Below are 19,831 nucleotides of genomic sequence, written 5' to 3' on the forward strand. Positions count from 1 at the left end.
GAGCCCAGAAAGCAAAGTCACATCCCAAAGATTTGCGAGTTAATATGTTAATTGACCACTATGAATTGCCCCTAATGTGTAGGTTGTGAGGAATAAAATTGGATTTGTTTAGAAGAAGTAGAAGTGGGTGCTTGATGGTGAGTTTGGATTTGATGGGCCAAAGAGCCTGTTTCCACGATGTATAATCCTGTGATCCTCTGTGAGTCTGTAATAATTATCCACCACCCTTTGGCCATGGGATATGGGTGAACGTTAAAAATTTCAAACTGATGCATTGATGATGAGATTGCTTATCACTGCTGCTACCATGCGTTATTGGTACTTCAGCTGGCTGGCACCTCTTCATTCTTAGGAGCTTCACGGTCCTTGTTGAACCAGGGTCGATCTGGCTCAGCAATTGAACTTGTCAAACCTCACCTCTGCAGGTCGAAAATTGTTCTCAGAGATTTCTTAAAAATGATAATAAATTCTATTTTTATTTGCACTAAACGTTATTCCCTTTGTATATCGGAGACCCTCGCACTATCATTAATCGGACTTTACTGGACCTTATCTTGCACTATACATTATTCCCTTTATCCTGTGTTTGTACACTGTGGATTGTAATCACGCACAGTCTTTCCGCTGACTGGCTAGCACACAAAAACTTTTCACGGCACTTCGGTACACGTGACAATAAACTAAATTACCCAGTCATGGAAGAATGAGGAGTGTGCTGAGCCAGGAGGTTACAGATTGCAATGGTGTACGGTTCTGCTGCTGTTGCTGGTTCACAGTACATCATTGTTGCCCTGTTCTGAGCTGCCAGATCTACTTGAACATGTTCCTATTCAGCACACTTGGATGCTACAAGGAAGAGAGGGTGCAGAGAGGATTTATGAGCATATTGCCAGGACTCGAGGGCCTAAGCTTTTGGGAGTTAGGCAGGATTGGGTGTTATTTCTTGGTGTATTAGAGGTGTTAATATAGAAATGTATAAAATCATGAGGGGAATAGATAGGGTGAATGCACAGTCTGTTTTCCAGTCTGGTTCCTGTTAAACCTTTCCCTGATCAACTTAAACTCATGCATGAGTTTAAGTTGATCAGGGAAAGTTTTAACAGGAACCAAAGGGGAGCTTTTTAACACACAGAGTTGTGAGTAGATGGAACAAACCTCCAGAGGAAATGATTGAGGCAGGTACAATAATAGGACTTAAAAGGCATTTGGACGGATACATGGATAAGAAAAAATTGGAGGCATCAGGGCCAAACGCAGGCAAAGGGAGTAACTTAGACAGTGCATCTTGTTCAGTGTGGACGATTTGAGTTCTGTGCTGTGTGACTCCATGACTCTATGTCTCTATGACTTTATGACTTTAATGTTTAGGTCCATAGTTCCCTGAAAGTTGCACCAAAGGTGAATTGGACGGCGAAGAAGGTGTGCGGCATGCTTGCCTTCATAGGTCAGGGCATATAACATAGAATTAGGATGTTTTGTTGCAACTTCACAAGATCGTGGTTAGACTGCATTTGGATTTCTGTGTGGAGGTCTGGTCATCACATTATAAGAAGGTTGTGCTGGTGAGATTGCAAAGGCCATTCTTTCGATTATTGGCGGGATTGGAGGACTCTGGTTATGGGGAGAGATTAGATACGTTGGGGTTGGTGTTCTCTAGAGTGAAGGAGGCTGAGGGGTGACCCGACAGATGCATATAAAATAACATGAGATAAGGATGGGGGTAGTTGGTCAGAATCTTTTTCTCTTGATTGAGGCATCAAAAATTTGAGTGCACAGTTTTAAGGTGAAAGAAAGGAATTTTAAGGGAGACCTGAGGTATAAGTTTTTTTACACAGAGTGTGTTTGGTATCTGGAACTCATTGCAAGAGGAGACGGTGGAATCAGATACAATCACAGTGTGTTTGATAAACATTTGCACAGTCACTTAAATAGGCAACGCACAGAAAGGTATGAAATTATAAAAGGACTGGACAAGCTAGATGCAGGAAAAATGTTCCCAATGTTGGGGGAGTCCAGAACCAGGGGCCACAGTCTAAGAATAAAGGGGAGGCTATTTAAAACTGAGGTGAAAATAAACTTTTTCACCCAGAGAGTTGTGAATTTGTGGAATTCTCTGCCACAGAAGGCAATGGAGGCAGTGGATTGTGGATGATCAGCCGTGATCACAATGAATGGCAGTGCTGGCTCAAAGGGCCGAACAGCCTCCTCCTGCACCTATTTTCTATGTTTCTATGTTTCTATGTTTCTATGTTTCTTGCTGAAAAACTTTTTCAGTCAGAGAGTTGTGAATCTGTGGAATTCTCTGCCTCAGAAGGCAGTGGAGGCCAATTCTCTGAATGCATTCAAGAGAGAGCTGGATAGAGCTCTTAAGGATAGCGGAGTCAGGGGGTATGGGGAGAAGGCAGGAATGGGGTACTGATTGAGAATGATCAGCCATGATCACACTGAATGGCGGTGCTGGTTCGAAGGGCCGAATGGCCTCCTCCTGCACCTATTGTCTATTGTCTATTGTCTAAATGGGTTTAGAGCAGATGGCAAAAAGGTTGAATTCGCCAAAGGCCAAAGGGCCTGATTTTGTGCCTTACGATTGAATGATAACAAGATGGAGTGTAGACTTGGTGTGAAAACAAGACTTTGTCTCCACAAGAACTGTGTGGTGGGCACTTCTGCCATTGTTTTCCAATCTTTCGAGATTATATTTGTGTGCAGTGCTTTGTGTAGCACCTTTGGAAGAAACAACATTGCTTGGCCTGTTCAGCAGCCACATAAATTATATACTGTAGATAGTACGAGTAAACATCAGGAGACTTTTAGAGTAATGGATAAACATTTGTCTTTTCCAAACAACTTAAGAACTAAAAAGATGGAGAGTTACCCAATTTGGCATTTAATTCTGAAACACCAATCCAGCCCACATATTGTGCAAGATACCAACTAAGTAAAGAAAATGAAGCTAATGATTAGAACAAATCACAGGGGACTCATTAAGCAACCAACTTCCATTTATAATATCCCCCAGAGCTTAACGAAGAGTCTATATAACATTCTTATCATTAATATTTCACCTGCAGCCCGCTCCTAAAAATAGACAGGTATTTAGGAGTAAATTTGGCGTTAAAGTCAATTTCATGTCCTACTTAAAAGGATGTTTCCCATTTAACAATTTTCTCCAATGTTCCAATTTATTCCTGCCAGAGTAATGAAAAAAACCTTTAAGACGCAACAGGTATGTGCTTGGACACCTTGTCAAGGCTTCGCCAGCAGATGAACGACATTTATTTTGGGAAACATTTTGGGTTAAGTTTGGTTCTAATGAACTGTGGAAGGAGGTTATGAGAGCAGGTGGAACAGGAGGGTGAGGTGATTTTCTTCTTCAAAGCAGGATCCATTCTCACTGGACCCATCATGCGGGAACCAAGAACCAATGTTACCATTCTAAAGGTTCCTGATTGATGCTTGTGAATGATAATAGATGTGACATGCTTGAAGGTAGGAAAATTATCAAAATATTTCATCCTTGGTAGCTGGTGTTACTTCTTTGGGATAAAAAAAACTTCAAAGATTTGCAACTGTCTGAGACTGTCTGAGAAATTTCTCCTCATCAAATCTGTAATAAGATTGTCCCCTGGTTCTTAGTTTAGTTTAGTTTTTGGTTTACTTTTTAATTAACACGTGTATCGAGGTACTGTGAAAAGCTTTTGTTTCCCTGCTATCCATGCAAAGAATAGACTATACATGATTGCAATCAAGCTGTCCACAGTGTTCAGATAAAGAGCACAACGTTTAGTGCAAGATAAAGTCTGATAAAGTCTGATTAAAGCTCTCCAATGAAGTAGATGGAGGGAGGAAGGGAGGGAGGGAGGGAGGGAGGGAGGGAGGGAGGGAGGGAGGGAGGGAGGGAGGGAGGGAGGGAGGGATGGATGGATGGAGGGAGGGAGGGATGGAGGGAGGGATGGGGCACATTCTAGCTGATGAGAGAATCGTTCAGGTGCCTGATAAAAGGTGGGAAGAAAATGTCCCTGAATCTGGAGGTATGTGTTTTCAAACTTTTGTACCCCTTGCCTGATGAGAGGGGGGCGAAGATGAAGTGACCGGGGTGAGACTGGTCCTTGATTATGCAGGTGTCCTTGCCGAGGCAGCGTGGCGTAGATGGGGTCAATGAAAGGGAGGTTGGTTAGTGTGATGGTCTGGGCTACGCCCACGACTCGCTGCAATTTCGTGTGGTCTCGGATGGAGCTGTTCTCAAACCATGCTGTGATGCAACACGGTAAAATACTTTCAAGAGCACTTGGGGACATGCCAAATCTCCAAAGCCACCTAAGGACGTAGAGGAGTTGGTGTGCTTTCTTGACCATAGCTTTAATGTGGCTGTTCTACAACAAATTGCTGGTGATATTTATTCCTCTTGACTCTTTCAACCATCTCTACTATGACGCCATCAATATATACCAGGGGTTGTATGGGCTGCTTCGCTTCCTGTAGTCAACCACAATTTCCTCTGTTTTGCTGACATCGAGGGAGAGAGTGTTGTCTTGTGCTAGGATACGAAGTTCTCAATCTCCATTCTGTTCTCCGTCTCATCATTATTTGATATCCAGTCATATGTTGGTGTCATCTGCGAATTTGAAAATGGAGTTGGATTGGTATTTGGCTGCACAGCCATATGTGTGTAATGAGTATATCCTGGGGCTGAGAATGCTTCCTTGTGGGGCACTAGTGTTGAGGGTTATGGTAGAGGACGACATGACACCTACATCCCCGATCTGAAGATACCTCTTCAAGGCAATTTTCTGTGGGCCATTCATTATTTTCTTACCAATCTCGTCAAAGGAATCAATCCGCTGAACATTCGGTCTTGCCCCCAAGGCAAATAAACCCTTTCTTAAATAGCGAGGTGTAAATTGTAGGTGGAAGTCGTGGAATGAGGTTGAGAAGCACAAATGTGAGATGACAAAGGATGCGTTTTGAACTTCTGTGGAACTGAATTTTTTGAGTGGAAGAGAAATTGCAGATGAGATGAAACTATACTTCCAGCTTAAAGGAGCAAGGATTAGTTCCTACTCCCAAATGTGGACCAATTAGCTCTTGAATCCAAAATATGCAAGTAGCTACTTTCAATTATAGTAACCAGCAATTTAGACCAAAAACGTGTGTTAAATTGAACACACGTTTAGATTAACAGTATCTGACTAACTTCAAACATACCATTTAGACCCTATTGCTAAACCCGATTACCTTCTATCCACAACTTTGACTCCCCCACATCTCTTCTCCCCTCCCCTCCTCCCCGACCCTTGGCCTCTCCATTGTGACTGAGAGACCGTTCCCCTCGCGTAAGATCCTAAAGATCAGCTGTTTCAGCTGTACACTTCAGCCCTGACACTGACACATGTAGTAATGGGATACACAAAAAATTTACTGAATCTGTTACAGTTCTGTTGAAGCCCTGACAGTTTAACCAACCTCTGTTGTTACACATCAGACCCTAAATGAAATGGGAATTTGGATCAGTTTGTATTTGCTAAATCTGCTCATCTGGTGTGCTGTGAGAAGTTATTTAAGTGGCACTGAGTTCCCAAAACCCTTCCCTGTCACAGCGTTTTTAGAGCCTCTCTCTCCAACCCTGATTTATCCTCCCGCGCTGACAGTTCGTTTGACAGCTTTATCTGTTGCTGCTGCTCCAGGTCTCTCCGCTGCACAACAGCAGCAGCAGCAATTGAGCAACTAGCCACCCCGAGCTGACAAGAGCGGCTTGAAGGCAAGGTATTTAGTCTGACCATGTCCACTGGCACAATTTGCCCCAAGTGTTCTACATGATTGCCTGCTAATTAAATGTCTCGTTTCTCAAACCTTGCTTGATGCTCATTCTGGGCAGAAGCACTACCAGCTGTCTGGTGTTGAGATTTGTGTAATAAGTCCATGGTTAGTATCTTGTGACTAAATTAGTCCGATTCCCAATGCCATAAAGCCACCCTGCTGTGTCTTTAGCGACCTTTAATTTAGCCAGAGTCCAAAAGCACATTCCCTTTAAAAATAAATGATTGCCTTTAAATTAAAAATAAACAAGAGCTTAAAATGGTGGAAACACTGAACAGGTCAGACTGTCTCTGTGGGCAGAGAAAAACAGAGTTAATGTTTCAGGATGACCATCATCAGAATTGAGTGTTTCCAATATTTTTCTAGTGTTGTTTTGATTTCCAGCATCTTCATTTTGTTCTCTTTTACACTGTCCATTGAATAATAACTACTGAAGATAGACACAAAAAGCTGGAGTAACTCAGCGGGTCAGACAGCATCTCTGGAGAAAAAGAATAGGTGATGTTTGGGGTCGAGACCCTTCTTCAGACTCCTTTTCTCCGGAGATGCTGTCTGACCCGCTGAGTTACTCCAGGTTTTTGTGTCTATCTTTGGTTTAAACCAGCATCTGCAGTTCCTTCCTATACATTCCCACTATTGTTTGGTAGTTATTATTCAATGGACAGTGTAAAAGAAAACAAAATGAAGATGCTGAAAATCAAAAACAAAACCACAACATTTTGGAAACACTCAATTCTGATGAAGGAACTTCATCCTGAAATATTAACTCTGTTTCTCTGCCCACAGGTACAGGTCCAGTGTTTCCAGTATTTTATGCTCATGTTTTTTTGTTTAAAGGCAAATGTTTTAAAGGGAATGTGCTTTTGGACTCTGGCTAAATTAAAGGTTGCTGAAGACACAACTGGATGGCTGGGTGGCGCAGTGGTAAGGTTGCTGCCTTACAGCGCCAGAGACCCAAGTTTGATCCCGACCGCGGATGCTGTCTGTACGGAGTTTGTACGTTCTCCCTGTGACCATGTGGGTTTTCTCCGGGTGCTCTGATTTCCTCCCACACTCTAAAGACGTACAGATTTGTAGGTTAATTGGCTTGGTATAGATGGAAAATTGTCCCAAGTGTGTGTAGGATAGTGTTAATTCGCGGGGATCGCTGGTCGGCGCAGACTCAGTGCGCCAAAGGGCCTGTTTCCGCGCTCTATCTCTAAACTAAACAGGAAATACTTGGAATTATGACCTTGCTACAGAACAAATAATTGTGCCAGAATTTACCACCCTGAATTCTGGAAACACACAGCAGGTCATGAAGTAACCAGAGTGGGTCAAAGTTGCTTCATTAGTTCGTTCGCTTTCACCTAATTCCCTGCTATTTCTCTATAGTCTGCACATTTCCCTTTTCCAGCATCGACTTGTTCTGAACCTTTTCATACCTCTAGTTTCCCTCCCCACTGACTCAGTCTGAAGAAAAACTTTAACCCGAAATGTCACCCATTCCTTTTCTCCAGAGATGCTGCCTGTCCCGTTGAGTTACTCCAGCATTTTGTGTCTATCTTTAATCTAATTCCATTTTGAAAGTTAATGATTCTGATTTTCCACAGCTTGCTCCTTGCTCCAGCCTAGAATTCCTCCAGAACTGCGAAGGTGCAGGTCACGCAACATGGTTTCATGCTGGTTTATAGTGTTTATTTTTAAAAAGTGCAACATTCTTTTCTACTGCATGGGGGAAAATGTTATTATTGATTTCTTCTGTGATCTCCTTTGATATTTTTCTAATATCCTCAATTTAATAGAATCTATTTTTATTATTTTTTTAGCAAGGAAGTGATTGTGTGTAGGAAGGAACTGGAGATGCTGGCTTAAACTGACGATAGACAAAAAATGCAGGAGTAACTCAGTGCAGGACAGGCAGCATGTTTGGAGAGAAGGAATGGATGACGTTTCGGGTCGAGACCCTTCTTCAGACTGAAAGTCACGGGAAAGGGAAACGAGTGATATCGGAAGATGTAAAGAGATATAGAACAAATGAATAAAAGATATGCAAAAAAAGTAACAATGATAAAGGAAACAGGCCATTGTTAGCTGTAGCTAGGTGAGAATGTAAGGGTGTGACTTGGGTGGGAGAGGGATGGTACGAGGGGGAATGCAGGCGTTACTTGAAGTTAGAGAAATCGATATTCATACTCTTGGGTTGTAAGCTGCGCAAGCGAAATATGGGTGTATATCATTTATGACACAGGCATATGCAGGGATGGTAGTGGTGCAGTGGTTAGATTACTAGGCTTGAAAGCCAAGTGTTGGGCTAACAAACCTGAGACCGGAGTATAAATCTCACCGCTGGCACCATGATGTTTCAATTTGGTTAATCATTTGGAACCGAACAAAAATAAAATAAAAGAAAATAAAAGAAAAAAATCAAAGAAGGGTCACGACCCAAAAAGTCACCCATCCTTATTCTCCAGAGATGCTGCCTGATCCGCTGAGGTACTCCAGCACTTATTATAAATAATAAAACAATGTTACTCATTAGCAATGAAGACCATAAATCCAGCAGACTCTTGTGAAAACCCATCTGGGTCACAAATGTCTTTCAGGGGAGTAAATCTGCTGTCCTTACTCAGATTATCATACTCCAGCATTCCACCCAATGAGGTTGGATCTTAGATGGCCTTGTAAACTGTTCTGTTCAGGGACAATTAAAGACGAAGGGTCATTGCTGGCTTTGCCAGCTGATAACTTGAAAAATATTTAAAATAATTCATATTCTGTTCATAAATTGTAATTTGGTTTGGAGAGTCAAATGATATTTACATTCAAGTTTGTTTAATTTACAACAGCACCTGTGAGATCATGAGACCTTCCCCGATAGGTGTATCAGAGAGAGAGGTACTCCTAAGTTCTGTAGAGGTCCAATATTGTGCCTTTAAGAAAGTAATAAAGAATACAGCAGCATCGTTGCGTAGAGGTAGCCAAGAATGTTTGTGCCAACTCATCTGAGCGATGAACCAACTCGTCTTGTGTACAAGAAGGATCTTGTATGTGCTGCTTGCTCAGATTCAAGGGTTCAATCAATGGTTCTTCATTGCCACCTATGCACGGCACAGTGAAATTCTTCACCTTCACTTCACAGTGAAGATTTTCACTTTCACTTCACAGTGAAGATTTTCACTTCATGCTGTTTGAGTTTTGTTGAGATGCCCATTTCATTCATTTTTCACCAGAGACAGGCCATAGAAAGCAACTTTGTTAGCAGGTGATTCAGCTTGGTCATTGTACAATGCACAATGTGATTCCTATCTCATCTGCTTTCTGGTTTAGTTTGGAGTTGATTGGATAAGCTCTCCATTTGAGTGCTGACCAAACTGTTGTACACTGTGTATGACTGCAGGCAGGCCTGGTGTGGTGTTGCTTTGCTCCAGGAGTTCACGGATTCGGCCAACTAATCTAGCGCACTCCCTGATGGCCTGTGTGGGAGCCATTGAGATGCCTGAAGTGGAAGGGTCCAGTGCAGTGATCTTCATTATTTTTCGAGGGAGCACTTTGATAAAAAGCCTTCAATGTGTGAGCCTCGGTAACTGATAAATTAATGGAGAGATTAGTCTTCTTTGATGTAATTTTACAGGATAATTCATGCAATTTAGAGACCCATTATAAGATTAAATAACATTCATCTTCAGTATGAAAAAAAACCCCACTTGGAATTAAAGCCACCTATTCAACCCAAGTCTTTTATGTGTAATATTGCTGTTATTTGAGAGTAAATATATTTAGGTCTTCAGCAGTTATGACATACTAAGGCAAACACAAGGTCAGGCATAGCACACTCTTGTTCACTCACTCCACCGTTCTTCCCACTCTCCTCTTGACTTCTCACATCCACAATCCTTTCCTGAACACTTCGATTTAAAATTTCCACCCCTTCTCCGCCAACTCTCTGAACACTTCCTCCATAGACATCAACCCTTTAGCTTGTACACAACCCCTTCAGACACAACCGGAGCACCATTCCAATAAGATCATGGCTGTTCTTTTATCTTCCTGTCACTTTGCTGTTATAGCCCATGTACCCCTTCATTCCCTTAAGGTCCAAAAATTGATCGATTTATCTCGTGCATACTCAGCGACTGAGCCTCCACAACCCTTTTGCGTGGAGAATACCAAAGATTCAGTACACTTTGAATAGACATTTCTTTTCATCTCAATTCTGAATGGTTGACCTCGTAATTGGAAACTGTATCATTAATTCTAGATCTTCCTGGTCAGGGCAAATTTCACCCTTGCATCCATTATTTTGAGCTTTGTATATTTCAATGATATCACCTCTCATTCTTATAACCACTGGTGTAAATAGGCGCCATCTGTTTAATATCCCATCGTACAACAATCCATCCATCTCAGGAATCATCAGTGAACCTTTCCTGTAATCATTGCAATTCTACCTTCCTTGGGCAGGAAGATCAGACCGCTATAACATATTCTGCATGTGGTTTCACCAGCTTCTCATGAAAATGCAGTAAGACATTATTTTCTCAGACTTCAGTCCATTAATGGTCAACATTTTCCTTATTGCTTGCTGTGCGTGCATGTTAACTACCAGTGATTCATGTGCAAGGACATCCAGATCTCTCTGAACACCAACGCTTTTCAATTTCTGGCCATTTCTATTTTTTTTCCATCAAATTGAATGACATATTTTTCCTGCATTATATTCTATCTGCTATGTCCTCATATACATTCTTCTGGAGCCTGGAATTAAGAAATTGTGTTGCTTGATTTTTATTACCACTTATCATGGAGTCATAATTTCTAACTGGGTTCATGAGAATACATCGTTAACATAAGAGTATGAGAACATAAGGTAATCGGAGCAGGAGTAGGCCATTCAGCCCTTCAATCCTGCCCTCGGCATCATCTCCTCTGCTGCACTAGTTAGAGCCATAGAGTGATACAGCGTGGAAACAGGCCCTTCGGCCCAACTTTCCCACAACTTTCGGCCCAACCGGCCCCACTACACTAGTCCCACCTACCCGCATTTGGTCCATATCCCTCCAAACCGGTCCTATCCATAAGTTCCCGTAGTTATAGATTTTCTCTTCAGGAACAAAATTACATTCTAAAATGTCACCATTGGTTTGTGGGAGCATTTTATGTTTGACATTATTCAAATCCGTGGAAATTTGAGGAAAAAAACGTGCAACCAGGAAAACTCATGTGATACTGAAGGTGAATTGGACCAAAATATAAACTGTATCCCATATAATTTTACCTTTACAGGAAATCAAGCACAGACTACAGGGTTAAGAGTGCAACCCAGAGTATCCTGGGGAGAAACACAGATCAATATGTTCTGGGAAACCTGTTTCATATAGAATTCTTCAATTTCAATAACCGGAGGACAGATGATATCAGGAAACACTTGCGAGAAATTCACTGAAGTCAATACCTTTTTTCATTTTTCTTTAATGTAATGAAACAAAAATTTCAAGGCACTTCACCAGAGTGAGTATCAAATGAACTTTGAGATTGAGCTGGCAAAAATAGGAAAGGTAACAAATGTTTGGTTGAAAGGAGTGTTTCTAAACATTGTCCTATAAAGGAGAGGCAGAGGAGATTATCTAATATCTGCTCAATATCAATCAAACATATTTCCATACAACAGAGATGGAGGACTTTCGGCCCATCGAGTCAATGCTATTCACTGACCATTGCCATGGGTCCCATTCCCCCACGTATTTCTCTACAACCTGTTCTGTTCCACATGCAGGACATCTCCTGATAATCCTACAACCCACACCAGGACAATTTACAGCGGCCAATCAACCTCTCACTCTGCATGTCTTTGGGTTGTGGGAAGAAACCGGGCCACCTAGGGGAAACCACACTGTCGCAGGTGAAGACACATATACATGTCACGCACTCGAACCTGCATCCCAGGTGCTATGTGGCAGCAGCACTAACTGCTGCAGCCATGTCTGGTGTAGGGTGAAGTATAGTATGTGGATCCTAATATATAATGCCCTTTATATCCCAGGGCCTTTGATACCACGGCATTTTCATTGTTTCCTCATGGATAAAGTACGTTTATCAAACAAAGCTTTTGAACATGTCCGACCAAGGACTTTGATGGGCTTGTTATATTCCTCTGTATACTGAAGGGTTTTTACTTGCAATAATACATTTGTGACAGGGCAGGGTAGGTTTCAGATGATTAATGAATAGCAAGAAGGATAATTATATTTGTTAACTGATCAATGGAGAAATGTAGCTCTTATTAATTTAATTCGATATGGACTATTCTGATGCGTAGGAAGGAAATGCTAGTCGCTCAAGGGATGAGCAATTCAAATCTGTAAAATAACATTTACTTTGCTTGTTACATTGTCAGAGAACTCTTAACTGTGATTTACCTTTCATAAAACCGCATTGACTAGGTTTGATTGCGTTAAACTTCCCTAAATAACTAGATATCTTGACCTTGAGTATAGACTCCAGCATCTTGTCAACAGCAGATGATCAGCTAACAAGCTTATAGTTCCTTGCTTTTTCTCTTCCTCCCTTCTTAAATAAAATAATCACACCTGTCATTTTCCACTTTGCTGGTGCAATCCCAGAACACAGTGAATTCTGAAAAGCATCAACCGATGGCTCCACTATCTCTGCAACTGCCTAGAGTCATAGAGACATACAGCCTGGAAACAGGCCCTTCGGCCCAATTTGCAATGCTGACCAACATGCCCCATCTGCTTGCTTTTTGCCCCTTGCTATTTATCTAAACCTACCCTATCCTGTACCTATCTAACTATTTCTTAAGCATTGCAATAACACATGCCTCAATTACCCCCTCCGGCAGCTTGTTCCGTACACCCACCACCCTTTGTGTAAAGAAGTTCCCATTCAGGTTCCCATTAAATGTTTCCCCCCCCCCTCACCTTAAATCTATGCCCTCTTGTTCTTGATCCCCCTACTTTGCACAAAAGACTGTGTGCCTTTACCTGATCTATTCCTCTCGTGATTTTGTACACCTCTACCACCCCACATGCTCCTGTACTCCAAGGAATAATGCCGTAGGCTGCTCAACCTCTCCCTATAGCTCAATCCCTCGAGTCCTGACAACATCCTGGTAAATGTTCACTGAACCCTTTCAAGCTTGACAACATCTTTCCCAAAACATGGTGCCCAAAACTGAACACAATTTATCTTTAAAACCATTGGGTGTAGGCCAATGGGAACTGGAGACTTGCCTGCCTTTAGTCCCATTAGGTTTTCCAATGGCTTGTCCTTCATAATGGTGCAAGGCTTTAAATATTCTTTGAATCAAAAGCTGCCAATCGTTTAAAACTCCAGCACAGAATTCAGGGTATTATTTTACCCAGGACTGTGGCACTTGTCACTCAAGTTGTGGTGAAAGAGTTTGAGGAATTCAAGTTGAAAGATGGTGGGAGAGAATTAGAGCCATAGAGTGATACAGCGTGGAAACAGGCCCTTCAGCCCAATTTGCCCACACCGGCCAACGTGTCCCAGCTACACTAGTTCCACCTGCTCGCGGTTGGTCCATATGCCTTCAAACATGTCCTATTCCATGTACCTGTCTAACTGTTTCTTAAATGTTGGGATCGTTCCTGCCTCAACTACTTCCTCTGGCAGCTTGTTCCATACACCAGCCACCCTTTGTGTGAAAACGTTACTCCTCACATTCCTATTACAACTTTTCCCCTTCACCTTAAATCTATGTCCTCTGGTCCTCGATTCACCTACTCTGGGCAAGAGACCCTGTGCATGTACCTGATCTATTCCTCTCATGACTTTATACAAATCAAACACAACTATTTAAAAACAAAATGTTATACATATATAATGTTTTCTATACATTTATAATTTTAGTCGACCATGTGGACCCGTAGGGCCCAAACCTCACCTACATTGGTGCAGCAGTCTCTCCTCCCCCCTCTGCTCCATCCCCCCTCCCCCTTCCCACCCCCTCCCTCCTCCCCTCCCCTCCCCCTTCCCCCCTCCGCTCCCCCCATCCCCTCACCCTCCCCTCCTTACTCCCCTCTCCCCCTTCTCTTCCCCCCCCACTCCACCCCCCTCAGCACCCCTTATCCTCCCTCCTCCCCCCTTCCCACCCCCTCCCACCTCCCTCCCTCCCCATCCCCCTCCCCCTTCCTCCCCCATCCCCCTCCCCCCTCCTCCCCCTCCCCCTCCCCTTCCCTTCCCCTCCCCCCACTCCACCCCCCTCAGCACCCCCTATCCTCCCTCCTCCCCATCTCCCCCTCCCCCTCCCTCCACCTCCCTCCTCCCCCTCTCCCCCTCCCTCCACCTCCCTCCCTCCCTAGGAGATAGATTTAAACTTTAAAATGTGAATAACTTAAAAAATATAACACCGATTTCAATGAAACTTCTTTCATTAGCACCAAAGGGACGACGGTGAGTAAGGTGGGCCTAAAATTGTCACGCTATCGTGTACCGTTTTGGCTGTAGTTCAGGAACAAACAAACAAACAAACGAGAGTTTTAGTATATAGATATTCAGGATGCACACATTGACGCAGACTGATGGGCTCAGAGGTTTCTCTGTGGCAGCTCTCAATTTGATATGAGCTGACTTCTGTAACCTGGCAGCACCCGACCGGTCCCTTGGTGAATCTGAAATGTCCCCTAATATTGAGTCACTTATATTGTGTTGTGCGGCTGACGTGGGAATCACAGATTTCCTTTCGGCCGCATTGCTGTAATATTTCTTTGCCTTCAGTCATTCTTTGATCCATTCACTCAAGAAATCAAATTCAGTAAAAGTCACTCGTGTCACTTGGCCGCACTGAGCTGTGTGCTGCTTGCAACAAACCTGCAGGGAATCTGGACCTCAGGCGGAACAATAACAGTAAGAGGTGTGAAAGCGTGAGGTCACAGGACCATCATAACAGCCGAAATTCATTACCGAGGAGGTGAATAATCTGAGTTCCAACCGAAATATTTAATGGTTGCAGCATCTGATGAATGGATGGAGTTTAATAGCTTTTATTGCACCGTTTGTTTTTCCAAAGGTGAGCCACTCTATTTTCTGTTTATTAAGTGCCCTGGTGAAAACACCGACATCAGTCAACACTTCCCTGCGGCTGGATTGAAGCTAAAAATAGAACTGAGCAACCCCAATCAGGGCACATTTGCGATGAAGCTCCTAAACCACTCATTCATTTTTGACAATGGATTTGAAAATGGAATAAAGAATCCTCAGCAAATCTGTAGGAGGGAACTGCAGATGCTGGTTTACACCAAAGATAGACACAAAATGCTGGAGTACAGGGGACAGGCAGCAACAGGAAGCATTCCTTCTATCCAGAGATGCTGCCTGTCCTGCTAAGTTACTCCAGCATTTTGCGTCTATCTGTCTATCCCCAGCAAATCTGTCCAGCAATGGGATGCACCAGTCCAATTGTATGGTGCAATGGTCCACTATTCAGGTCAATCATTTAGGCAGTGATGTGTAATAATCAAGTGCAGAATGTACCTGTACGGCAGTGAAATGAATCTGCCCAGCTTGTACTCATTACTCCAGCTGTGGAGTGCATATGTCTATCTGTGGTGCACCAATGTAGCTGTGGAGTGTGGGTGCCCAGCTGTGTAATGTATCTGTTTGCATATGATGGGCTAGTCCAGCTGTGCATTGCTTTGTAATTCCCCAATCCAGCCAGATGTGAATCTGTTTAGCTGTACTCATCAGGGACGTTTACCATAGCCCAGAGCTTTTTCTCCTCACCTTATTGACTCAGGCATCGAAGACTAGGCTACATGAGACAGTCTCTGACCGAGAGGAATGCAGAGTGGTTATCTGGATGCTTTGTAACACAGGTTGCCTCTTGTTTAGGTTTAGTTTAGTTTAGAGACACAGCACGAAAACAGGCCTTTCGGCCCACTGAGTCCGCGCTGACCAACGATCCCTGCACATTAGCACTACCCTACACACTCGGGACAATTTACAATTTTTACTGAAGCCAATTAACCAACAAACCTGTACATCTTTGGAGTTGTGGGTGGAAACCGGAGCACCAGGGGAAAACCCACGTGGTCACGAGGAGAAGGTACAAATTCCGTATAGTCAGCACCCGTAGTCAGGATTGAACCCGGGTCTCTGGCACTGTAAGGCAGCAACTCTACCACTGTGCCACCATACCGCCCATGTCTCGAAGAAATGAGAAAACTCCGAACTGTGATGTTCTTTATTAATTTCCGTTTTAATTTATGCACTTCCTCAAATCAGAAGAGAAAAAAAATATTCCAGCGTCCAATTTTTGCTTTGGCAAAACAACTGGGGAATTTTGCCCGATTAAGTGCAAGATAACATTGGTGTAGTTGGTTGCTGATTTATTTAGCCTTTAATAAACAGGAATTTCCATAAACAAACAAAACACATCGCATAAAACATTCAGAAGCTCTGAGGTGACCTAGATTTCATATATATAAAAAAATATTCCAAGTCCCCAAAAATGGTTCAGAAGATTAAAAAAAAACCCTCTGAATATGCAACTGCCTTGCTGAGTGGAGGATGTTGTCATTATAAACATGGATGGAAGCCAGAGCGTGGAAATCCAGTAATTGAATGTTATCTCCACACTGAGTTTAAATCAATCACTTGGGAAAATGAACTGAAATCCTTCTCAAATTTTCTGCTGAATAAAAGAATACCTTCCCCCAAAAGCTGGTTGATTTCTGTCAGCAAAGACACTGCAGATGTTCCCTGCCTGTGAACTGTTCGTGATAGAGCAGGAGCACTTGTTAATATTTTAAAAGTGGAACACATTCAAAGTAAGGCTTTGACAACTCAATTTGCAGTTTGCTTCAGTTGACTTCTGGAATTTCAACAAAAAAAAGTGACAGTGTGTGAGAATTTTTTTTTATGGGGGAAATTTCTGAGATTGCCTTGATGTCTCGGTTAATTTTCCAGTTGCTCTGCAAAACATTGACGTCACAGTGGTGCAGCGATAGAGTTGCTGCCTTACAGTGCCAGAGACCTGGGTTCGATGCTGACTACGGGTGCTGTCTGTATGGAGTTTGTACGTTCTCCACATGACCTGTGTGGGTTTTCTCCATGATCTCAGGTTTCCTCCCACACTCCAAAGATGTACGGGTTTGTTGGTTAATTGGCTTGGTAAAATTGTAAATTGTCCCTAGTGTGTGTAGGATAGTGTTAATGTGCGGGGATCGCTGGTCGGCGCCGACTCTATGGGCCGAAGGGCCTCTTCCCGCCCTGTATCTCTAAGCTAAACTAAACTAAACTAAATTACAGAGGAAGATTGGACGAGCTGAGGCCTTGAAGGAAAGGCTTTAAGGAGAGAACTAGAAACACAAAAGTTATTTCAGTGCTTAAATATAAATATATAATTGGCAAATGTTTATCTTTGTATTTAGTTTTGTTTAATTTGGGGATACAGCGTGGAAACAGGCCCTTCAGCCCTTCAAGTCCACGCCGACTACCGATTGCAGTGCACTACACACTATGGACATTTTTTTACAGAGGCCAATTAACCTAGAAACCTACACATCTTTGAAATGTAGGAGGAAACCAGAGAACCCGGAGGAAACACACGGTCATGGGAGAACGTACAAACTCCACACACACACACAGCACCCGTATTTGGGATCGATCCTGGGTGTCTGATGTGGTAAGGCAGCAACTCTACCACTGCACCACAATCTTTATTGTGCATGACAAAGATTTGAATCAGTGAGAAAAATACAGCAGAGAGTATTTCGACACAATTATATTTTTTTGATCAAAAGAATATTGAAAAACAAGTTTCTCTATGCAAATGTATTGCTGGCATTGGAATTTGCTGACAATTGTTTTACGTGGAAGCAAGGTGTGAAGTATGATTTGCCATATTCGGATTTGTTAGTATAATTTGAACAATCACCTGCCACACCCCACACGTGTTTCATTTGACTCACAGTTCAGGTTGACTCAACAATTCAGGTTGACTTGTCAAGGGGGATGTAGAAACCAAGCACCAGGCAGGTGGTCAGCCATTTGTTATTCCTGCCAGAATTCTGTGTCCGTTTTCATGCTGGGTCCTGATTTACATCAGTCTGCAAGTTGCAACCCATGCCCTTGGGTTTTGGGTGGGGAGGGGGAGTGAATGTTGGTGGGCTGCATGCTGTTGGAGTGGGTATACAGGCTAAAGAGGGATGAATGAACTGGCCGTGTGCTCATGAGCTCATAAATTCATAAGTGATAGGAGCAGAATTAGGCCGTTCGACCCATCAAGTCTACTCGGCCATTCAATCATGGCTGATCTATCTTTCCCTCTCAACCCCACTCTCCTGCTTTCTCCCCATAACCCCTGACACCCGTACTAATCAAGAATCTATCTATCTCTGCCTTAAAAACATCCATTGACTTGGCCTGAAGTCAAAAATCATCTCCTTGGTCTTGCTAACGTTGAGACCATGATTGTAGTTCTTGCACCACTCAGATTATCCATCGCCCTCTTTTACTCTGACTCATTATACTACCCATTATTCGTCCAACAACAGTGTTGTGTACTCGATGCATTTAAAAAAGGTATTGGGGCTGTGTCTGGCTACACAGTCCCGAGTATGGAGAGAGTAGAGCAGGGGACAGAAGGCACAGCCTTGAGGTGCTCCCATGCTGGTGGTTATCGAGGAGGAAGCCAAATCGTACTTATTAAGATCTGCTGACTAGGACATTGAAGATCCATTTACATCGGGACAAACAGAGACCCAGTTCCCTGAGTTTGCTGATAAGTTTCTGGAGATGATGGTTGATCAGTTCAGATATCCAAAGCGTTTTGAAGATTGCTGGATTGTTTACTGAATATCAATACAAACGCACAGACCATGCACAACAGGGTGTAACTGAACAACACAACTGGGAATTTATTTACATGACAAGATTTTAATTGACATGCAAAATAAACTAGCATTCAGGGTGATGTCAAGATGCATGCATTCAGAGGATCAGTGTAAGGGAAATAGAAATTGAATCAACAATAATTACGAAGCTTCTATTGGCCTATTTATGCCAGAGGGCAAGCTAAACCAGGACAAAAAATCTTTAAAAAAATTACATTGATTTTTGCAAAGCAGTAGCTGACAAATTGCAGGGAGAAGTATACAGAAGCTGCTAATATGAAAAATATGAATAATCCAAATTTGTAGAATACATGGGGGAAGGTAAAACATAATATGACATTGCCTGGATGTCATTGGGTCATTTTAGAGTTGGCTCAGCATGGTGTCTTGGTCCATTTGGAGTATGAGATCAGTTTAGAGAGTTGCATCATCAAGATGTCTCTCCTTGGCTTGCCCAGGTTTTAGTTTTAGCTGTGGTTTTAGAGATACAGTGTGGAAACAGGCCCTTCGGCACACCGTGTCCATGCCGACCAATGATCACCTGTACACTAGCCCTATCCTACACACTAGGGACAATTTACAGAAGCCAATTAACCTACAATCCTGCACGTCCTTGGAATGTGGGAGGAAACAGGAGCACCTGGAGAAATGCCACACAGTCACGGGGAGAACGTGCAAACTCCGTACAGACAGCACCCATAGTCAGGATCGAACCTGGGTCTCTGGCACTGTAAGGGTGCAACTCTGCCACTGCGCCTCGGTGCTGCCCGTAAGTAAACTTTCCTGTTTTGGCGCCAGATGTTTAGAATAGTGTGGCCAATGCTGTGCAGCTTGGTGAACAGCTTTGTTGGCTGCTTCCTTCAGTGTTCTGGGGGATCCATTGGGTCCTGTTGGTTTCCCCGACTTGGCTTCCTTGTGGAAGAGCTGGTAGGACTGCCTCCTCTCAGATATTCATGGGTAACTCCATATTCTCCCACAGAGTGCTATTTGGAGACCTCCCAGACACTGGCTGCTGAAGCCCTAGTGTGGATTATAGGGTGCACTGATGGTTGTTACACAATGTCAAACCATAGATCATTTGATGGCTTGATATTTATTCATGACAGTTTATGTCTGTATGATTACAATGCTTAAATAATTGTATTCAGAATGAAGAT

This window comes from Rhinoraja longicauda, chromosome 30, assembly GCF_053455715.1.
Source record: "Rhinoraja longicauda isolate Sanriku21f chromosome 30, sRhiLon1.1, whole genome shotgun sequence".
NCBI classification, from domain to species: Eukaryota; Metazoa; Chordata; class Chondrichthyes; order Rajiformes; family Arhynchobatidae; genus Rhinoraja; species Rhinoraja longicauda.